Source organism: Vulpes vulpes, chromosome 10, assembly GCF_048418805.1.
Source record: "Vulpes vulpes isolate BD-2025 chromosome 10, VulVul3, whole genome shotgun sequence".
Classification (NCBI taxonomy): Eukaryota; Metazoa; Chordata; class Mammalia; order Carnivora; family Canidae; genus Vulpes; species Vulpes vulpes.
This window is the reverse complement of record NC_132789.1, coordinates 81,843,432-81,856,326: the sequence shown is the minus strand read 5'-3', so window position 1 is coordinate 81,856,326 and position 12,895 is coordinate 81,843,432. Positions and strand designations below refer to the sequence as shown.

General features: G+C 44.8%; 1 long non-coding RNA gene across 1 annotated transcript; it reads right to left on the bottom strand.

Moving 5' to 3' along the window:
* Positions 1 to 1,584: 1,584 nt before the first annotated feature.
* LOC112934687 (uncharacterized) lies at positions 1,585 to 12,895 on the bottom strand. The gene is made up of 3 exons (XR_003238011.2): positions 12,678 to 12,895; positions 4,282 to 4,351; positions 1,585 to 1,700 (listed from the first exon to the last, which is right to left on the bottom strand). It is a non-coding gene; the product is annotated as an uncharacterized lncRNA (long non-coding RNA).

Here is a 12,895-nt window from a genome sequence, read left to right as displayed (position 1 = left end):
TGAATCTGTGACAGTTGATAAAAAAATACAAAGCAGCAAAAGAGAATGTTCTATCTGGTTCACAGCTTGCACGCTTATAAATATAATGTCCTTTGCTCCTTGTGCGAAATTATGAACTGCTTCACTCTAACATTTTTAAAGATCACATTTACTTTTCATAAAATGAGATGATGTAGAAGAAACCACTTTGAAAATGACCAGTCACTAACCAGACACCATCTTCCCTTTCACTTTTTCATCCAATAGCTCCTTTGGGTGATCGAATCAAGTGCGAGAACTTGATTCAAGACCAGTTTTGTTGGGTGCGGGGCGGGGGCTGATACTGACTGAAAAATATTCAGATAAGTCAGACTTCCTTGCCTTTTGCTAGTACTACAGGCCAGAGTGACTTTTCATTTTGTATATTTTCTTTTCTTCAATCCCACACCTACCTCACATTTGTCCTGTGATTGAGAAAAGCCTCCAGGACTGAGGAATGACTGGGATCTGAGCCATCCGTGATGGAACAGACCACAGCCCCTAACATCTTTGCTTACCTAGCTTGCTGTTCATGCCCCGGGGCGGCTCCAAACCCGTACTGTGGCCCCTGCTTGAACTATTTGTTTTAATATTTTATTTATTCATTCCTGAGATACACAGAGAGAGGCAGAGACACAGGGAGAGGGAGAAGCAGGGTTCCCGCAGGGAGCCCGATGTGAGACTCCACCCCAGGACCCTAGGATCACAACTGGAGCCAAAGGCAGAGATGCTCAACCACTGAGCCTCCCAGGTGCCCCACCCCTGCTTGAATTTAATCCAAAATCATACATACTTTTCCTACGTCATGTTAAATAAATATACTTTAAGACTCAAGGCCATATTTCCTATAATGTGTCTAGGCTGATTGGCTCCCTTTCTTGGCCACCAAAAGCTCCCTGATGATTTAACAGAGCCCTGGTGCTGGTCACAGACAAGGGCACAGGGAGAAATAGGAAGGTCTGATGAGCACAGGTACCTCCTTACCACATGAAGCATCATGTTAGAACTCCTGCCCGCCAAAGCTGATGTGGGGCTTGTGAACAATTTGAAGGAGAAGGCACATCTCATTAACCGCTGAAACAGAACTCAAGGCCCCCCACCCCACCCCACTCCCACCTGTGGCTTTCAATCTGTGGGGAAGAAGGAGACCCAAGAGGAGCTCTAGGTCTACAAAAGGGGGGGAGAGATGAAAGGAGAGAGCAGCTGGGTGACTACATCATGCTTGCAGAAGACAGAATGTAAAACTGGAATCCTTCTCAACGGTGCCTTGGAACCTGTGGGCACAATCTACGGAATAAAAGAATGCCCTTGGGGATTCAGACCCCATTCTGAAGAGCCATGAACCACAGATATTCCAGAGACCCCACCAACATTCTTACTTATCCCACTGTTTCAAAACAGAAAAGTCCTACACAAAAGGAGGTTTATTTTTGCAAAGAACTACCATTAACTGACAAAGCAAGTATCCCTAAAGCAGTCCCTGGGGGTAAATAAAGTGTGATGACTGTGGGGCCTGAGGGGTACATTCTTTCCTTGTCTGAGGTCTGACTGGTCTCAAGTTATCAAGCAAGACCTCTTCTTTAGGAGGTAGCAGATATCCTATTCAGAATTCTTTCTTGATAGCTGGGGGAGTCTATAAAACAGGAAATGCAAATGTTGCTGACATTGGTCATTGGGTGGAGCTGCAAAGAAGAAAAAGAAGGTCAAGTCCTATACCCCTTTGGAATTGTTTCAATAAGAGTTAGGACAGGGATTCGTTAATTAGTTCCTAGTCTTCAATATAATTATTGACCCAGAGCAGAGTCCACCTCAATTCTCACTTCAGGCTTACATTCCCCCAAGTCCATCCCTAACAGGTGGCTCTCTGCCCTAGTCGGTGGGACTATCTGGATTGCAGATGGTCTTTTCCAGCCTCGAGGGCCAATGCCATGCAATCAGATCACCAGAGTTTGAGGACTGACTCAGAAATTATAGGCTGAACGAGATGATCTATAAGGCCCCTTTCCCCCCGCAACACATAATAAACGAGTTGAAGTCAGTCTTTGGAAACAAAAGTGGTCACAAAGCAGAATCCTTGCAATGCAGTTAAAGCAAAAATGACATCTCAACATTTTCAAACCACAAGAGACTCAAGGGAGAAAAAAAATTGGCTAAAAATATTTTTCTGCCCACTTCAGAGTTTGGGAGGTCTACAATTTTTCTCTTCTGATTAAACACTAAATCATCACGCTTAGATCACAACCACCAGTCCTTCTGCTAATAGAGGATTGGGCTAAGCATGGACCAATGGATAGTTATATAGAAAATATATATAAAGAGTGCATACAGTATACACATAATACAGATATAAACATAATAGATATGTATTTGTGTGACAGCATCCTGTAGGAAGGCCGTGAATTTTATTATTCTGGGATTCACATTATTATTAAAAGATAATTTTTTTTCATTTTTCCTTTGTGCTGCTGAAAATAAATATAGGTTGATGAAAGAGTAACATATGAAAAGAATAATTAAGGGTCAAAGAAATCCCATTAATCAGAATATCCCCCTGCCCATCTTTTCTACAATTAAATAGATGGACACAGCAATGGGTCATCACCATACTATCAGTCAAGGTCCCATCTCTTTATGGCATCAGACAATAGACCTAGCAGCTGCAAGAGCTAAATATGCAGGAGTCTTGGTTACACAAAGAGACCATGTATCTTTTTAAATGGGCAGAATAATAATTTCCTGCCAATGAAGGACTTTACAACTTGGCTTGTCTGCCTGTGAGTAAGGCTAAATTGTATACATGCATGATTTTGTGTCACGAGATCCTGCCTTTAAATATGAACCCTGCACGTTACCCAGAATCCACTGCCTCCCTCATTGTTATACCCTACATCTGTTCTTCACACAGAGCATCCATCCCAGTTGGCCATATTCTAAAGCAGGTCCAAGCCTATCCTACCAATCACTTCTCCCCCACCTGACTCCCCTTCCTTCTAACCCTGACCAATTTCTCTGCTTTGCCTTCATTATTTAAATAGCAACAAGTATGTGGGAAGTCATGTGTAAGCAGCTGGTATGAAACAGAGACATATAAGAAGATGCATATAAGACATATAAGAATATGCAGCTCTGAGAAGCTTATCAGCCAGCAGAGGAAATGCACGTTTGAGCAAGTGCATTATAATACCAGGAAAAATATACATAAATTGCTGTGGGAAAAATGAATAAAGAGTTACTAGTTCCAACCAGGGTGAGAGGAGGCTTTATGAGGGACGTAATCCCATGCAACCCGCAATCTAAACGATGAGTGGAATTTTCTAGGCAGAAAAAGTGGGGATGGGCATTCCAGATTGAGACAACAGCTTGAGAAAAAGCAAAAAGGTGAGAAATTGCATGGTGGATTCTGTTGTGCTAGGGGATTAAATGAAACCAAACAAAGCCAGCTTGTGCAAGGCTTCAGACCCCTTGTTAAGGAGACTGAATGTCTAAGCTATTCCATAGTTAATAAGCACTAAAAAAACATTTGAAGAGGAGAATGGCATGATCTGACTCTTGTTTAAGGAAGAGAATTCTAGCAGCACTACCAAAGGAAGACTTGAATGACAAAAAAGGCGGAGAGATGTGGTATGTCCAGAATGTCCTAAAGGGGAGCCATCATCCTGTCCCTCAGACCTGCCCCTACCCCTTAACCACGTAGTCCTTAGCTCAGGAAGGGCAGCCCATCCTCCAGATGACCTAAGCTACAACACCTGGCCTCAACTTCTATCTCTCCTCCTCCTTTCTTTGGATAGCCAGTCCATCAGAGCTGTGTTTATCTGCCAAGTATTTCATGACTCTATCTGTCTTTCCACTCTTAACATCCTGATGCAGGTCCCTAGCATCCTTGCCAGGTGTCTTGCAATAGTTTCCTGTCTGAGTGGGACATTTTTTGCATAGGAAAGACTGTAAACAATTTATTCCATGGCTCAGAAGAAAGTTCATGATCAGACTCATAGACACAAAGATGAGAGGTGGAGCCAGCGGACAGGATGATAACATCATGGTAGCAACGGCAACAACAAAACAGTGGCAGAGGCGCCAAAGACAGAATGCTGGGAGATGCCAGCTTAGTGGAGAAGCAGGAGGAAGCAACTCCGGAGACTTAAAAGAAACCACCAGAGAAGTTAGAGGTAAATGCAGCATTGTTAGAGAAGCCAAGGTTAGAGAGACTTTTATATGACACTGGACGGAGGGATGAGTAGGTTGAAGTTGGATTTTAGTCTTTACCAATTTGATGGTCCTTGGTGATCCTTGAGGTTTCAGTTTCAGTGGCCGACTGGGGATGAAAACTGAATTCCTATAGGGAAAAGAATGAATTGATGGTGAGGAACTGGTGACAAGAAGAAAAGATTGCTCTTGTGTTAAGTTTGGTAGTGAAAGAAAAAAATCACATATGCCTGGCCCTTGCCAAAAAATGCCCAATCCTCCCTTCTCTCTCAAGGAAACCTACCCTTTTTCCTTTCCCTACCCCACATGCCTTCAAAGAGGAGAAGCATAAACTGCTGACATTACAATCCTCAGCCACACTCCAGACCAATTTTCCATATCACTTTGGATATAACTCATCCTTTGGTGCATCAAGTCTGTCTTCACACCATGCCTGCTATTGCTGTGCCTGGACCAGTTCCTGTTAGCCAGAGACATCCACAGGAAATGGGCTGCATGGATAAAATTTAGTAGCACTTCTTCTAAATATGCGAGTCTAGAGAAATGAAAAAAAGATGGTCAAGAGATGGAAAGTCACTCCCCAGCCCCTCTCTACCGTGGCTAGAATTATAAAACAAGGGTTTCAGTGTGGAAAGATGAAGGCTTAGAGGGGAATATGATAGGTCTCAAAAAAAAAAAAAAAACCACGATGGATGTGGCCAGAGAGCACAGACATAGTCACCAAATTCCAGAATATTAGACCCAGGGGGTAAATCTTGAAGCTTAAGAAAGGTTGTTTATGTTGGAGCCTTGACTAACTGTCCCTTTCTAAGGTTTTGCAAACTCGACCTTTGTGGAAAGCAACAGATCTCAAATTGTTCTAGACTGCACGCCGCTTCAGCTGAGGAAGAGAGCTGCAGCTCACTCACTTTACTACCTCTGCTTGCTGTCATCCCACAACAGGAGAAAAATCACCCTCATCAGACATAACGGAAAGAAAGGTACTGGATTTTATGAGATAGAAACGAAATCATCTGTTTTTTATTAAATATCATGAGAAAATTATTAATTCATGCCAGAAACACAAATATAAACATTATCATATTGAAAGCATTTATTCTGAAGGAGACCATCTGGCAGGGCCTCGCAGACCACACTTGGAGAAGCAGAGGGTATGTGTCACGGCGGCGGGCTCTTCCATAAAGCAGCAGATCCAGAGGAGGTGAAAATGTGAGGGTTTTGAGGGGAATGCTTTGCAGTAATGACATCTGCTAGATACTTTTCACATATTTCTTGAGAGGTGGGCCTGCTTTATACAAATGTTGTTCTATGAAAACTGACATTTTCAAAACGAGGGGTGGGTATTATTTCAGAATCTCTCCCTTTGAAAATGGATGCTCGGGCACCAAATTCCAGAAGAGTATTTACATATAAATGCATGGAGCACTGATTGTTGAGCATAAAGGCTACACCGAAGATGAAGGAGAACTGAGGAAATCTAAAGAGTTGGGAGCCACGGTCAATTATAGATTAACGGAGAACTGAAGACACCCTACAGCATCATGAGATTATAAAGTAAATGCATGGTTCTTTTTTTGTAAAGCGCAGTTTTTAAAGCCTCGTGCTGCCACACTTTTTGCAGAAGGGCAGGAATATCCATAATTTGGAAAGCACATACCCTCTCTGGAGATGGGCACAGCACTGGGCATGCACAAAGTAGAGAAAAACTTACATTCCAAAAAAGAAGAAATGCTGATGGCAACTCGAAGAAACATCCCATTCCCTTCAGGACCCAGATGAACCACTTTCACCTGGCTGCCCTATATTTTCATAGGTTTCCTGAACTTAATGTTGTGTCATCTTCTGGCTTCAGCGATGCTATTGTCGGTTGAACATCAGTTGTTTCCCTTTTCCAGATCTCTCTCCTCTACTTCCCACGTCAATTCCAAATGGGTGCACGTAGAGAATCTACTGAACAAACTCCTCAGTCTAGAATAGGGAGGGCCAGCAGACCTTGACCTTGGTAGAGTTTCAGCACTTGGGAGTTCATTCCCATCATCATCTCCCATCCTACCCAAGACCACTAGGCATCCAGCTGCCAACGTGCAATCGCTATATCTGGAGTCATCTGAAAAGGGCCACACTGCACATCAAAATGCTACTAATATGATACACTGCACTCCTAGTTAGGCATGTCTCAAATTCTAATGAGAATAGCCACATCTATCAACTCGGAACTCAGTATTTGTCAGAGGTGGCAGGGCTGTAGCTACTTGAGCCCTAATTACTGTTGAGCTCCAAGAGTGAGTAATTCAGATTACACAGGCTACATATGTTTGCTGTTTCTTCATATCAAACACCTTTGTGTGTATATTTAGAAGTGGAAGAAATAGCCGTCATGCAATCCGAATCTCCCAGGAGAATTTAGGCCCTCGGTGATTACTCCACTATTCCTCATACTTTGAAAAGTTTAATAACTATTTCTTGTAGTACTGTGTAAGAGGTAAGGCATGCACATGATAAAATACAAACTGCCTCAATGATTACGTTTCAAGAAGAATAACATGATTTTGTTGCCATCTTCTGCCTTTGTTTGCTCAGAGATGCTGTTATAAGTTGAGCCTTTTCCAAATCTCTCCTCTGTGCCACTTAGCAACTCCAATGGGTGGACCAAGAGAATCTATGGAATGAATTCCTTGGTCTAGAGGAGTAGTTTCTGAGGAGGTTGGCAGAGTTTCACGTGCCAGATCTTATACAGGAGTTCTCACCTGCTGTAAGCTTGCTCATGTGCTGTCTTCTCAGTCCAAATCTATCATCTATTCATGACAGCTCATTTAGTGACTAATTAGATTACAGAAATGAGTGAACAAACTACTTGTCTAAGCTTCTTATAAGCTATTAGCCATTAAGAAAATGTGTAAGTAGGTGAATCAAAGATGAGGAAGAGAGAGGGAATGAGTCAGAGGGAAATGGTGGGACTTCAGAGCTTCTAATTCCATTTCTTCATCATATAAAAGAAGAACCTTTGGCCTGGACTAGGTAGGAGAAGTTAAGAGAGGACACAGAGAAAGAGTGAAAGAAAGAAACTTGCTTAACAGTCAATAATAATAATAATAGTCGTTTTTGTAACTAGTTAATCCAAGACAATCTTGTGGTTCAGTCTCAGCGCCAAATCTCTCTCACACACACACATACACGCACACACACACAGTCCCACAGGAAAAATAGAATTAACAGCAATTCAACTCTTAGCATCTCCACAGAACCAAAGAGGAGAATATATTCTTAATGTACACGCAAACTCTTAAAAATCTTGAGGACATTTTCTTCACCTTATTGGTAATGAATCCCTCCAAACCTTACTCTTCTCCCTCTCTCTAGAACCTTAAAATTCCCCCTCCAATACTCAAGCCACCCAGTCCCTTTTCTCCCCTCCTTAGCACTTTAGTATATAGATCCCTATAACTTTTCTGGGTTTTTTTTCCTTACTGCTTCACATTCTAGAACTAAAGAAAGACTGGAGCCCTCAGACTGAAGGAGCCTATCAGTTCCAAGGAGGATAAACTTTAAAAATAAATTGACATATAGAGATATCGTCATAAAACTCCAGAACATCAAGGTGAGAAAGATGTGAAAAATAAAACTCCAGAGCTTCAAAATGAAAAAGTCCAAAAAAGAAAAATAGGATACAGATAGATTACCTACAAAGGAGTGAAATTCAGATCAACCATTGAAGTTTCAAGAAAATAATGGAACAGTAGCTTCGGGAAAAATAAATTCCAACTCAGAGTTGTATAACAAACCACATTCACACCTGGGAGAGATCAAAATATATTTTCAGACATACAAACCCTCAAAATTTATTTTCCACAGATACTTTCTAGCAGAGAAAAGAGAGGAAAAGAAAACCTACCAAAGGATATACTCCAGCAAGAAGAATAATGAATATAAAAGGTAATCAGGTGGCAAAGAAGAATGTATTCATGTTTTTTAAGTAAGCTAAATGCCCACCATGGGGCTCAAACTCATGACCCCAAGATCAAGAGTCTCACACTCTACCGACTGAGCCAGCCAGGTGCCCCAAATGTATGTGTGTTCTATTTTGCGATTAAAAGGTTATTTTTGTGGTGATTCCCATGGCAAGGTGGGAAGAGATCAGCAAAATGGTGGAGCGGGAGGTACAGGCTTCCTATTATGGAATGAACACATCACAGGGATGAAAGAGACAGCACAGGGAATATAGTTAATGGTACTGTAATAGCCTTGTGCGGAGACAGATGGTAAGTACACTTGTGAGGACACAGAATAACATACAGACTTGTCAAACGACTGTGTTGTACACTTGAAGCTAATGTAATATTGTGTGTTAACTATACTTCAAGGAAAAAAGCAATTTTTAAAAAGATTAGGGAGAAAGGAAGGTAGAAGACTTCAATTCTTTACTTCTTAAAAACTTTATTATGGAAGTATGATTTGCAGATAATGTTATATTAGTTTCAAGCATACAACACAGTGATTCGGCAATTCTACACATTACTCAGTGCTCAGCACAGTAAGTGTAATCACGATCTGTCACACACAGTGTTAGAAGAATATTATTGACAATTTTCCCTATGTTGTACTTTTCTTCTCCGTAACTTATTTATTTTATATCTGGAAGTTTGCGCCTCTTAATTCTCTTTACCTATTACACCCATCCCCCCACCCCCTCCCTTCTGGCAACTACCAGTTTGTTCTCTGTATTTATAAGTCTGTTTCTGGTTTTGGTTTCCATTCCATTTTACCTTTTCGCATAGTATGTTACTACAGTTTACAAGATGCTTTCAGATAAATAGTCAGTAGCCAGAATCACAGGAACTACAAAAATATGTTTTAAGAGAGACCATATAGGGGTAAATAATAATTCCAATAAAACTTGGAAATGTATTCTGAATGTAGTAATGCACTCTCTGCCATGGAAGCTGGCTGCTTTGCACCACTGATCATGATAACAATGACCGTGGGTCTGAGGAGGGATGATAAACCTCAGACTTAGCAGGCTGATTGTTTTTCTTACTCTACCAAGTTGGACTACGTTATGAATTGGTATAGAAGGAGAAGACTTGGAAGTAAGAGCTACAAAATCTCAGACCAGCTGACACACTGCAAAGGGACTCATTAAACGTCCAGTCCATGGGGTCTATGGATGTGAGAGGCCTCTTGCCACCAGGGTGGGGCTGGCGGGACTCTGCAGAAGGGGCCTGCTAATGAAAGGTCTTAGCTCCACAAAGGCTTCTGTTGAGAGGTTCATGGTACTATTGCCTATATCCTATGCCATGAGTTTAAGGCTTGGAATCTCTCACTTGAACTTTTTTACACCATCACGGTATATGCCCCCCCCCCCCCCCCGCCCAAAAAAAAAAAGCAGCTGCCAAAAAGCAAACATTTTCCTGTCTCTAAAAATAAAATGCTGGCAACACTTCAGGCCTCTGTGCCAAGACCTGGCCCTTCCCAGGATAAACAATAGGTGGCCAAGCTGATCACAGGCGAGCACTGAAGGGGGGTGAGGGGGTGGTTAGGCCTGGGTCCAGCCTGGAATGCCTAGGTCGGGGCATGTGCAGCTGTAAAGCTAGAAGCCAAAGGTGGCCCTCCTGCCTCCCTAGCAGATGAAGGGCAGCCGTCACCCTCCCAGCCAGGGGCCAGGTGTGGCTGAGTGGGGACAGTCTCCGGTTCCACCAGAAACCTTGACCCAGCAGCGGTCACAGAGCTCCTACCGTCCCCTGCCCCCAGAGCCCCAGGGTGCGCTGTGACAGATTTGCAGGCTGTGAGAGCCTGTCCAGAGAAAGCTCCCTGGGAAGGAAAGTTTCCTAAGTATCCATCTGCATCTGTCACTCAGACTTGTGCCCATCACCTGTCAAAGCCTGCATGCCCAGCTGAGAGCCCTCACCTGCTAGACACCGGCCCAACCAAAGCACCTCAGTGCACAAACGCTAGAGTAACAGCCATCATTCCCGCTCTAATTGCCTCCCGGCTCCCACGGCATTTGTTTGAGCCCCTGTGCCTTGTCATTAGGGTTCAAACCTTCCCTAGACCACAAGCTTGGCTTTTGGCTGGTTTGGGGGAGTTTAAAGGGCTAAGAGGGGGTTAGGGGAGGAGAGGGACTAAATATAGCAAATATTTGCAGGCATAATCACTCCATAAACTTGCTTCAGTGGAACAGAGGACCGACCCAGATGACGGATGTCACTCACTCGAGTGTCACATCATAAATAAAACTGAATGAGCCCATTCTCCGGCAGAACCAGAGTGACGCCTGTTCACACTATAAATATGTATGAAGTCATGGTTCTTAAAAGACTTTCTTTTTTCCAGGTAAGTAGACTTTAATGAAAAAGTGGAGCAGAGCTTTTCCTGCAATTATGGAATCGTCACTGTAGCTTTTCAACAGGGTATTCCATGGAAAGGAAAAGAAAAAGAAAAAAAAGAAAGAAAGAAAGAAAAAAAGGAAAAATACGGCCCTGTTCCAAGAGGCTGCTGCATGGAGATCTCATTCATGCCAGTCAAGATCCATTCTCATTCAGAGAGTGACAGCCTTCTCCGAGGTGGCGGAAACCCGAGGAGGCACTGTGGGTGCCCTTCCACCCGGCCTGTGTAGCGAAGGAAGCACAAACGCCTCCTTGTCACCCCCCGACCCCTCCCACCACCTTCTCCGAGTGCTCTCAGCCTGTCTCTTAGTAACAGAAAAAAATGTACACCTCACCCCGTTACCACACTCATGGGCGAGGAATTCCCAGAACGTGCGCTGTGTGCCTGGGGGCCCCGGGGCCTACCCGCAGCCCCCCACTCCCGTGCCCGCTCCTGACCGGGCAGCGGCGGCACTGGAAGGGCTCGCGGCGGCCCAGCCACATTCCCCTCCTCCGAGGCCCTGTGGCAACCCGGTCACCTGGCGCTCGAGCCCTTGTCTCCCAGGACCACACGGGCTAATCTCACGTCCCTTGGCAGCAGACGCATTACCCATCCCTTCAGCGCACTAAAACCCTCATCCAGGCCCCGCAAGCCGGGTTCCTTCCAGGGGCGGTGTCCTGCCCAGGCGCCCTGCCCCTGCAGGCCTCAAGGTGGCCCCTGCCATGTCAGCCCCAACTGGCCCCAAGGAAAACCTGAAGATCCTTTGGCTCTCGCCCCCCCGAAGTCTTGCTCCACAAAGAACAGGAGTCTCTGGTTTTATGAAAATGAGTCACAGGCTGCCTTGCCCGTGCCTATCTGGGGAGGCCAGGGCTGCCATGTATGGTCCGAGCTTCGTGCCACCCACCTCTCCATGTAAGTCGGAGTTCTCTGCCAGGACAGCCTGAGTCATAAAACTCAGCACATTCCTTAGGCGTTGGATAGTCTTTCCTTGTTATTACTTAGTCTTTGTTTTAGGCAGCACCTGGTTTCATTTTAAAAACCCAAATAAAATATCATGGTCAGGCCTGGCGTAGGGTGGGGAGATGGAAGAGAAAGAGAAAGAAGGGAACGAAGCCTAGGGTAGGGGTAGCAAGAAAGAGGGCTGCCACCCCCACAGGCAAGACCCAGAGCAGAACAGAGAGAGAACGGCAGAGGGAAGAGCCTGGGGGAGAGGATGTACTACAACTGAATTGTTGGCCCCAAGTCCTTTTTGCAGTATACTTGCAGCAAGTGCCGGCTGGGTCTCCTCCCCAAGTTAGGCCACAGTACTGAGAGGCCAGTGACCTTGAAGTCCCTATACCTTTTCAGTCTTATCAATACATCTTGATGAGTTTTAAGAACTTTGCGATTATAACACTATGATTTTATGAACCTGGCTGTTTCCTTTTTTTCTTGGACCACAAACCCCAATCCATGTGCTAAGGGAATATTTTCCCACAAGCTCATGTTTGGGTTTTTTTTTTTTTTTTTCAGTGGTGGGCAGAGGAATGGGAGACAACAAAGACAAAAGGTGTAGACCTAACCACACAAATGTTGCCGGTCGAACTCAATTTCTGTGGCCAGGTTATTTTGTAAACTCATCTGTAAAATTGTTAACGCAGAGTTTCAGAATTAAAACGGAATTCTAATAAGCAATGCTTCGCATATAGCAAATACCGAATGAATGAATGAATGAATGAATGACTGATACCAGTTAACGGGAGAATGGTATTTTCTTGGAGGAGTAAAGCATATTAATTACAGCAAAGACCAGGACCCTAAGGTACTGGACTCGGAACTTACACAGGGGCCTCCACCTCCCCACGCCTAAGATTCTCTAAACGAGGCTGGCAAAGGCCAAACTCCTGGAGGTTCCCGAGCGGCTCCAGGGCTGCATTGTCAGTGCACGGCTTGGCGAGCTTCGTGGAAACCATACGAAGGGATCCCGGGAACCGGACCAGATGGCTTCCTGGGAATGTATTTAGCCTAACCTGGGCTAAAGAACAAAAACCACCACCAGGGGCTTGGGGGCGGCGGGGGAGGGAGCGCTGGTGCTACGACTTTTAATGAATTACCTCTTCTATTCGCAGACGTCGGGAGGGCCAGAGGGCGGGGCGCAAGGTGGGGAGGAAGGGGTAGGAGGCAGCTATTTCGTGACCACACAGCTCCGCCCGCCCTCGAAGGACACCAGCCGTTGGGGCCCTTGGCCGCCCGGGACCGCGGCGAGCTGCTAACCGCGCACCGCCTCCCCGCGCCGCCACCGGCCGGTCCCCGCCTCCAGCGCGCTCCGCTC